The sequence below is a fragment of the Haliotis cracherodii genome, unplaced genomic scaffold (genome assembly GCF_022045235.1).
Source record: "Haliotis cracherodii isolate W230 unplaced genomic scaffold, xgHalCrac1.p SCAF_3, whole genome shotgun sequence".
NCBI lineage: Eukaryota > Metazoa > Mollusca > Gastropoda > Lepetellida > Haliotidae > Haliotis > Haliotis cracherodii.
The window spans coordinates 17,657,065-17,665,396 of NW_027266286.1; positions in this window are offsets into that span (position 1 = coordinate 17,657,065).

The following is an 8,332-nucleotide window of genomic DNA, read 5'->3' on the forward strand; positions in this document are numbered from 1 at the left end:
TGTTAAAACATCTATCCGACAACTGAAATAACACATTGTCTACGACTAAAACCGTGGCAGTAATAGAACAAGTTTGAATGACTTAGTCTGATATCAAAGACGCCCGGGGAGAATCTCCATAAATTTTATTTGTTCTCTAATCTGCGTCTTTCCGACATCTGTTCATTTTTAGTTACAAAATACAATTTAACTTAACTGGACCCAGGAAGAGTTCTACAGACATACCGCAAAGCATCTAGGTTACGACAATTTTGGAAAGAACTTGTTACAATCAAGTAATGGTAAAATATAACATGCTCTCTTAACATTACTTGAAAAGAGGTTATTTGTAATAACAGTTGACCATTGGTCCTGATTGGGCTGAAGGGTTAAACCTGAAGTTTGTCTTCTGCAACGTCTTGTCAGAAACCATATACCATATATTAGTGTTGTATTTGAACATCACTGACTAATCTGGGCAGAAATCTTGGTGCTTGTGTCCAGAGTTGAATTTCACATCCAATGTTTTAGCCCAATGTATTAATTTTGGTCAACATCATTATTTAGATAATATACTAATATACTCCGACACGCAGATTATCAACTCCAACAACATTGTACTTAATTGAAAGTATATACCTCGTTTGGCCTCATGATCAGATACCACTATGTATATGAATGAAAGCAATGGTATGGTTCGGTAATTGCATTTTAATATAATATTATATATAACTATATTATTTGGCCAGACATATGGTTAATTCTCGTGAATGAGCTATAAATATATAACTTGTTTCAAATATGTTCGTAACAGTTCAAATAATTATAACTCACGACTTGATTCCTGGACAGTTTAACTAAATGGCATAAGTGTTTACTTGGATTAATAATGTTGCTCATGTTAAAATATTACCAGTCAGGTTAACCTGTTAAATTGCAGGACATTCTCTCTACATGTTCTTCACCGACTTTGCTGCAGGCTCCTATGCAGGGTTGGAGTATACAAAAACTATTCAGAGATAATCAATTCAATTAATTAATCAGTGTAACTACCAGTGCAAATGAAGAATATTTATTATAACATGTCATTGTGTGTATATATGCGAATTCTGATTGGCAAGCGCTGCATGTTTCGACTCAAACCGTAATAAACGCGAGAATGCGCGATCGCGACACCTGACCAATGTTGCTATCTCGCGATCTCGGGTTCTCGTGCTTTTGTGTCAATTGCTTTTACAGTTATATGTAACTATTTTCAAAAACGAAAGAACGCGAGTTTTCGAAACCTGACCAATGTCGTGATCTCGCGCTTTTCTGCCAATTACCTATACAGTCACCTAGAGGCTCAGTCGTCTGAGGCGTCGCAATTCGCTGTGTACGTACAGTTGCGTCCCTTTGGCGTGCCAGAAACCTATGATGAAATATAAATACTGTTTAAAGCGGTGTTAAGACAAACTCACTCACTTATTCAGAGCCATGCCGGTCCCTCAGGCTGGATATTGGGGGTACTTATACAGTATAAACATTGTTATTGTTTTCTTATCTAACTATTTAAGGCATCTGTGTATAATTGCTGTCGAAGGATGCGATTCACTTGCATCATGCGTGTTCCATAGGGCTACGTGCACGGAGTAGGAACACACATATTAGCGATATTTCTATTTCTAGGAAGTTTGAGGCAATAGAATAATGTAAGGCGGGATGTTTTGTAGTCAGGTGGGAAAGGATGAAAATCTATTTATTGATTTTGTATGGCCTAAAGCATCTTCCCGAGGCAAGTAAGTTAACTGACTTTATAAGTCCAGTTTCCACCCTTGCCGAACCAGGCTGGAATTACCGGGCTCGATCGTTGCGCCACCAGTGGCTATTACCAATTATGTCCCTTCTAAGCCTCTCCTATGGACCAATCAGATTCCATCTCTCGTATCACTTGCGTTTGCTTCACACAAAATGATGGCGCTCAGTCAGGACGATCTGATCGATAATCAAGATCTATATTGTGATGAAACGGGTCTTACATCGCGAAATGCATCAAATCACGTGAGCACCTTGATCAAAAACATGAAAAGATTTGGAAAATATCTGCTGACAACGAGTTGGCGGTGCACATGCTTTGCAAATCCTGCAATCGACCGAAATCTGCACGACAGTTTACGAACCGGATTTTGATTTTCGGTGCACGATTTTGATTGGACTATGCATAGACTCGTTAGTCCAGCCAAATTGTAACTCCATAATACCAGCCTAGTTCGGCAAAGGTGAAAACTGGACTTTTATAGTCAGTTTACTCTCTTGCCTCGGGAAGATGGGCCTAAAGTAGCGACTGTGGTGTCGTGTAAAAACATCGGACAATCTCATTTTAGACGAATGCTACAAATTGGTCTTGGAGAATTTTGTTTTAATGAATAATAATGTGATTATTTCTGTAACTGATACAGCAATACTGCTGATGTGGCTTTAAGCAATATTTAATCTCTCACTGACAGTGATATTTTGTTTCCAGCTTCCGGACACTTTAATGTTTTCCCTATCCATGAACATTCATGTACACAATTTCTTTTGTTAAATTATATTTAGCATGTTGATGGTTTTAATTTAAAGTACATAGAAAACAGTACCAAAGAGAGAGGAGTCTACTCTACTCTACATGGGACTTTGTGTATATAAATTACATAGCATTTTTAAGCTCAAGTCATACATTTTCTAAATGCTATTTGGAGAACGAAGAGCATTAAAGAAGCATCACCACTGTGCATGACTACTAATGTGCGCATGCGCCTTGACCTTATGCTATTACGCATGCGCACGGACAGCGTCTAAAAAACGAGAACACGAGAACGCGAGATCGCGAGAAAATAAAATGTCGCATTGTCGCGTTTTCGCGATTTTGTGTTTTTGTGGCCAAATTTGACAAGTCGAGATTGCGAGATTGTGAGATTTTTCATCCTGTCCAAATGTCGCATTCTCGCGTTGTCCATTTTTGACAAAAAGTGCTATGTATCAAAAACACGCATTCTCGCGAGAATGCGAGATTGCGAGAATGTCCCTTTTACAGTATTCCATAATTACCTGTAGGAACATATTGTTTATACTCGTCCATGTTTTTGACGGACAATATAATTTACTTGCTCGGTAATAGTGAGGACGGGCATCATTGAGTGTTTCCGTGCTTTATCCAGGTGAACAATTGACTTGTCCTTGCATGTGGTTGTGATGGGTGCCACCTGTGTGGCAGAATACGCTCACCTTTTCGCGAACACCCATTGGATGTCCTGAACCACTTCAGATTTTTATCTCACATCAGTATTATACACCGTGATATAACTGAAATACTGTTCAAAGTGGTGTTTAATGCGATCACCTGTAGTGTGTTACTGCAACTGTCCAAATTATGTGTAGTGATGTTATGTAATATGTAAATTAAGCATATTCAATTATCCAATTGATTAGAATATACTTGCGTCAGTGTATTTTATTAACGCCCAAAACCGTATTTGTTAAACACATATAATAACATATCATATACACGCATGTTGCCTTGACTTACATTCCGGAATAAAATAGTTCCCCCAAAAGCGAGGAACATCTGTTTTAGTTTGTTTACAAGAAATATATTCCAAAAAATATCCTCATTAGATGAGAAGGTCTGTTAAGAACTATCTCAGTAAGTCAATCACAATGACAGAGCGTCGTAATATATTATATTTACATCAAGTACAAGACGTCAAAATGGCCGACACGATAAACGTGACGGGAAATATTTCCAAGTTCAAGTTCAAGTTCATTTATTCTCAAAAACCACGTTTGGTGGTACAAGAGCATATACAGTATACAAAGACAAATGAAAAATTAATTAATACACAATGATGAAATGCAGAATTAATAAATACAAGATATTATACAAGATGGCTGGAGTTAAGATTCTACTGTTCTTGTAAGAGATAATACCTTCGAGAGGTATTTTGATAGATAAATAATTTCTTTGGCGCCTTTGGTTGTAAATAATTTAACAAAGTTTGGTATACTTGGATATTTTGTTATGAGAGATGGTAAGTACATTTTTCTTGCTCCACAGAGAGTTTATAGTAAAATATGTAATGAAATTCATCAGCAATAAAAAAAAGATTTACAAAGATTGCAAGTTCTCTAACATCGTGGTAGGTTCTCCCAGCGGCCAGTTTCTATCGGTAGATTATGATTAGATGTAATAAATCTTAGTAAAGGAATATAGAATCGCTTTGGAAAAGAAAGATATGTGTCAAATAATGGATACGTCTTGAGATATTTATAATAAAGTCCTTTTGAGCTCGAGGCAACATCATTTCTCCACTTTTGGATAAATTGATCTTTAAGTATTTGTTCCACCTGTGAAGCTAGCCATTGGGTAGTACATGAGCTCGGGCTATTGAACACATACGTCAAACCAGTTCCATTTAAAATGTCTTTAACCTTTAACAACCAGGTGTTTTCTAGTTTTTCATTATTCAAGGTCAAGTAAATATAGACAAGGTTTGAAAGTTTATTTACACCGTTATGGTAGGTTAATTATGCCAAAAGGAAATGAGACGTTTGTACATCTTTATCGTGATAGGGAATCTGCCGAGTTCACCATAGAGCATAAAAAGAGGGGTCGAGTTCCTTAATCCTGTAACAAGTCGAAAAAAATGTAAATGGATTTTTTCCAGCTATTCAACATTTTCAAAACACCAAATTTCGGACCCATAAATTAGAATATCATTGTATCAAAGGCATACAGTAAACAATCCAATGGCAAATCGATATTTCGTGATTTTTTCAACTGACTGAACATAGCTTTTGTAGCACTATCAGCGAGATCTTTAATACTTGTAACCAGTCTTCTATTCCTATGAAATGTTATGCCTAGGTAGTTATATGTGTCAACTATATCAAGTCTTTTGTTGTTATAATAAAAATTTAATTTTGATGTGTTTGCTGGTCCACTCCCAAAGATAAGAATTTTTAAATTAGTTTTGCTGATATTGACTGACAATTTCCATCTATCACAATATATTTCGAAGGAGTCTAATACTTTCTGTAATCCTTGCGGTGATTCATCAAATAGAACGGCATCATCTGCATACAGTAAGATCAAAAGTTGTATGAATAGTTCAATATAGTTGTCTTCAGGGCAATCTAGTTTAACACCATTACAATTAGAGTCAAGAAGGTGATTTTCAATGTCATTAATAAATATTGAAAACAGTAAAGGAGATAAGTTTTCTCCCTGTCTAACACCAATATTGCAGTTGAAGTAGGCTGATTCATTGTTATTATATTGTACAAGAGATTTTATACCATTATACATTGCCCTGACTAGTGTTAGAAATCTCCCTTCAATACCAATGTTTTGCATTTTATTCCACAAACCTACCCTCCAATCTGTGTCAAAAGCTTTAGTGAAGTCTATAAAAGCACAATACAATTTCTGCTTTTTATTTTTCAATATTTGCATTAGGTTATAAATGACAAATAGGTTATCAACTGTCGAAAATGATTTCCTGAATCCAGCTTGGGCTGGGGTCAATATATCGTTTTCATCTAAGAAATTTGAAAGGCGATTGTTCAATATTTTAGTAAATAGTTTACCCAAACAGCTTAGAATAGTTATAAGTCTATACGAATTTGGATCCGATACATCCCATTTCTTTTTGTAAATTGGTTTAATTATTCCAGTCAGCCATGACTCGGGGAGAGTACTTGTTTCAAATACCAAATTAAAGAGTTCAGTTAATAAAGGGGTTAATAGTTCACAGCCAACAATTAGATATTCATTTTCTATAAGATCTACACCGGACGCTTTGCAACGTTTCAATCGCTTAATGGCACTAATTTCTTCTTTTGTAATACTACTATTTAGTGTTTCACAATTAAGTTGGATGTTATCGTTAAATGTTTCGGATTCCATTTCCTCTGGTTCTGATTCATTATGTGATTTGAAAAAGTTGTAAAATACATCAATATCTATATTATTATCGCAGTCAGTCTTTTCACCGTTTAGTATTTTCCAGAACTTTTTGGGGGAGTGCTTGTATGACTCTCTAAACATTTGACCAACTTCATCTTTATACCGCTTTATATGTCTGTCTATACTTTTTGTAATTTTTTTATTCAAACTTAAAAACACGTTTATTATAAACAGAGTAGCGCTTTCGCAGACGTCGTTTAGCTTTGTGAAATTTCTTACGAGCATTATAGCATTCTGGTCCGAACCAGGGTTCACATGTTCGCTCCTTTTTTATAGATACCTTTTTTATATGTTCCCGGGTTCCGAGAGTTTTCCGTGCCGCGTCCCTGAGCACGTGCGCGACCTCGTCAGTGATGTAATTGACTGTCACTGGGTCCGAAGTTAACCTGTGGCGATTTCAAGCCTTTGTCATCACTGATCAATTGGCCGATCATTGAAAGGTGATTGTAAAGATGTGTCAAATAGATACTAAGGTAAATTCATATATTGCTGTAGATTGTCACTACGATAGTTTGGATTTTGGGGTTGTTTTTTTCTCTAGGATGGGTTGTAGCGAGGGTATCCTTGAACGGGTATGCTAAGACGCTACGTTCAAAATTAAAGGGTCTAAATGATGAGAAACAACACTTCTGTATGAATTCGGACTAGGGAATTCCCAGGGTTTTCCCCAGGAATGTGGAAGTAGTCAGTGCTTACGTAATTTCAAGAATACAGTCACGTGAAAAACGTCATGTGACCCACCTCTCGTCCTATGGAAAAGACGTATATCCTGTAAACTTCACATTACAAAATTAGTTACTGTTATAACCAAATGGAACACAACCCATTATCCGATAGAAGTAACTGTGCATAGCGGAGGGATATGTTATCTCAATAAACTTGGTAACATGGTTTGGTTTGACTTCTTGGCGCGTGTCTGAATTCCATTAACATGTTACGTATCCTAAAACTGACTAATCAGCAAATCTCGCTGCGCGCGACAGATACTAGAGCAAGGCATGCCAGAAATATGAAACCTAATGCTTCCAAAAGGAAGCCTTGGGCATCACGTGCGTCGGGGGACCAGCGCCATCTGACTGGCCGTTAACAGTTGTACAAGGCGGAGCAAAAAGCATCGTTTTCCCGTCCATTTTACGTTTGAAAAACTCGACGCTTTTTCCGGACACTTTCTAGACGCTAACCAATTAATCAATTTTAATGAATTTTTAGTCGTTTTTCCGTCCAATGAGCAATGGGTGGGGGGACCCTGAGTTATATCATACATTAATTTAAAACATTTATTTTCTTATGATTTAATACGGAAGTGAAAAGGTGAATATATTAAGATTAATTTTAAGACTTTATTAATATACTTGACTTATTCATGAACGACCTAATATTGTAATAAATTGATATTGCTTTAAATCGATTTTTTTTCAGCTGGGAATTTCTCTGTATCCCTATGTGTGCAGTTTAGCCACTTTATTCATGTAGGTCCTGGAATTCTTTTTCAGGTAACACTTCCAACAGATGATGACCTGGCAAAACTGTTTACAACTGTCCTTCGATGCTGTAACATCATGTCGGGCACCAGAAAAGCAAACAGTCACTCGGGGAAAGAAACATACAGAGAAGTGATGTCAATGTATTTGAAAGTCCAAAGTAAAAGAACTGAGTGATCTGACATCTTTCTTGTCGTCCAGTCTGTCATGGTCATAAGTCGTTTGCCCCTTTATTTCTGAAAATTGATATGAGTACAAAGACCTTTGAATGCACCAAATAACATCAGAATGTTTTCAAATTGCCCTTCGCAAGAATTTATCCCACACTTGCAGAACAAACACCGGTGCAACTGTAAGGCTACCTAACGGCCGGACGCTAATAGTGATGACATCCAACAACCGCACCAACACCCATGAGACGAGTTGGATCACCACGTACGACAGCAGTGTCTGAAGAAGTGTAAAAAATATTTTCATGACCAGAATTTAGTAGGAGTACTTACTTGTACATCGCACTCTATATATCATGTGTAAGTAATTTTAGTGTCGGTGTTACCTGTTACGACTAGAAAGATATCACGTCCTGTCGTGGACAGACTTCAGCGGCCTTAAAGGCAGGAAGTGGAACTTTCCGAAATGACTTTTCTTTTTGAGTACATGAACATGTAAGACTTGATCGTTCTGGGAGTTCTGCATGGGACCGTTTTCTAGAAAGGTGTCTGTACCTATAAAAGAGCAACAAAGAGGCTTTTTTTGACCCGACTTGTTTCAGATCTACTTGTCAAGTGCGGTTTGGATACCTATTTGAAGTGAGTGAGTGAGTGAGTTTGGTTTTACGCCCGCTTTTAGCAATATTCCAGCAATATCACGGCGGGGGACACCAGAA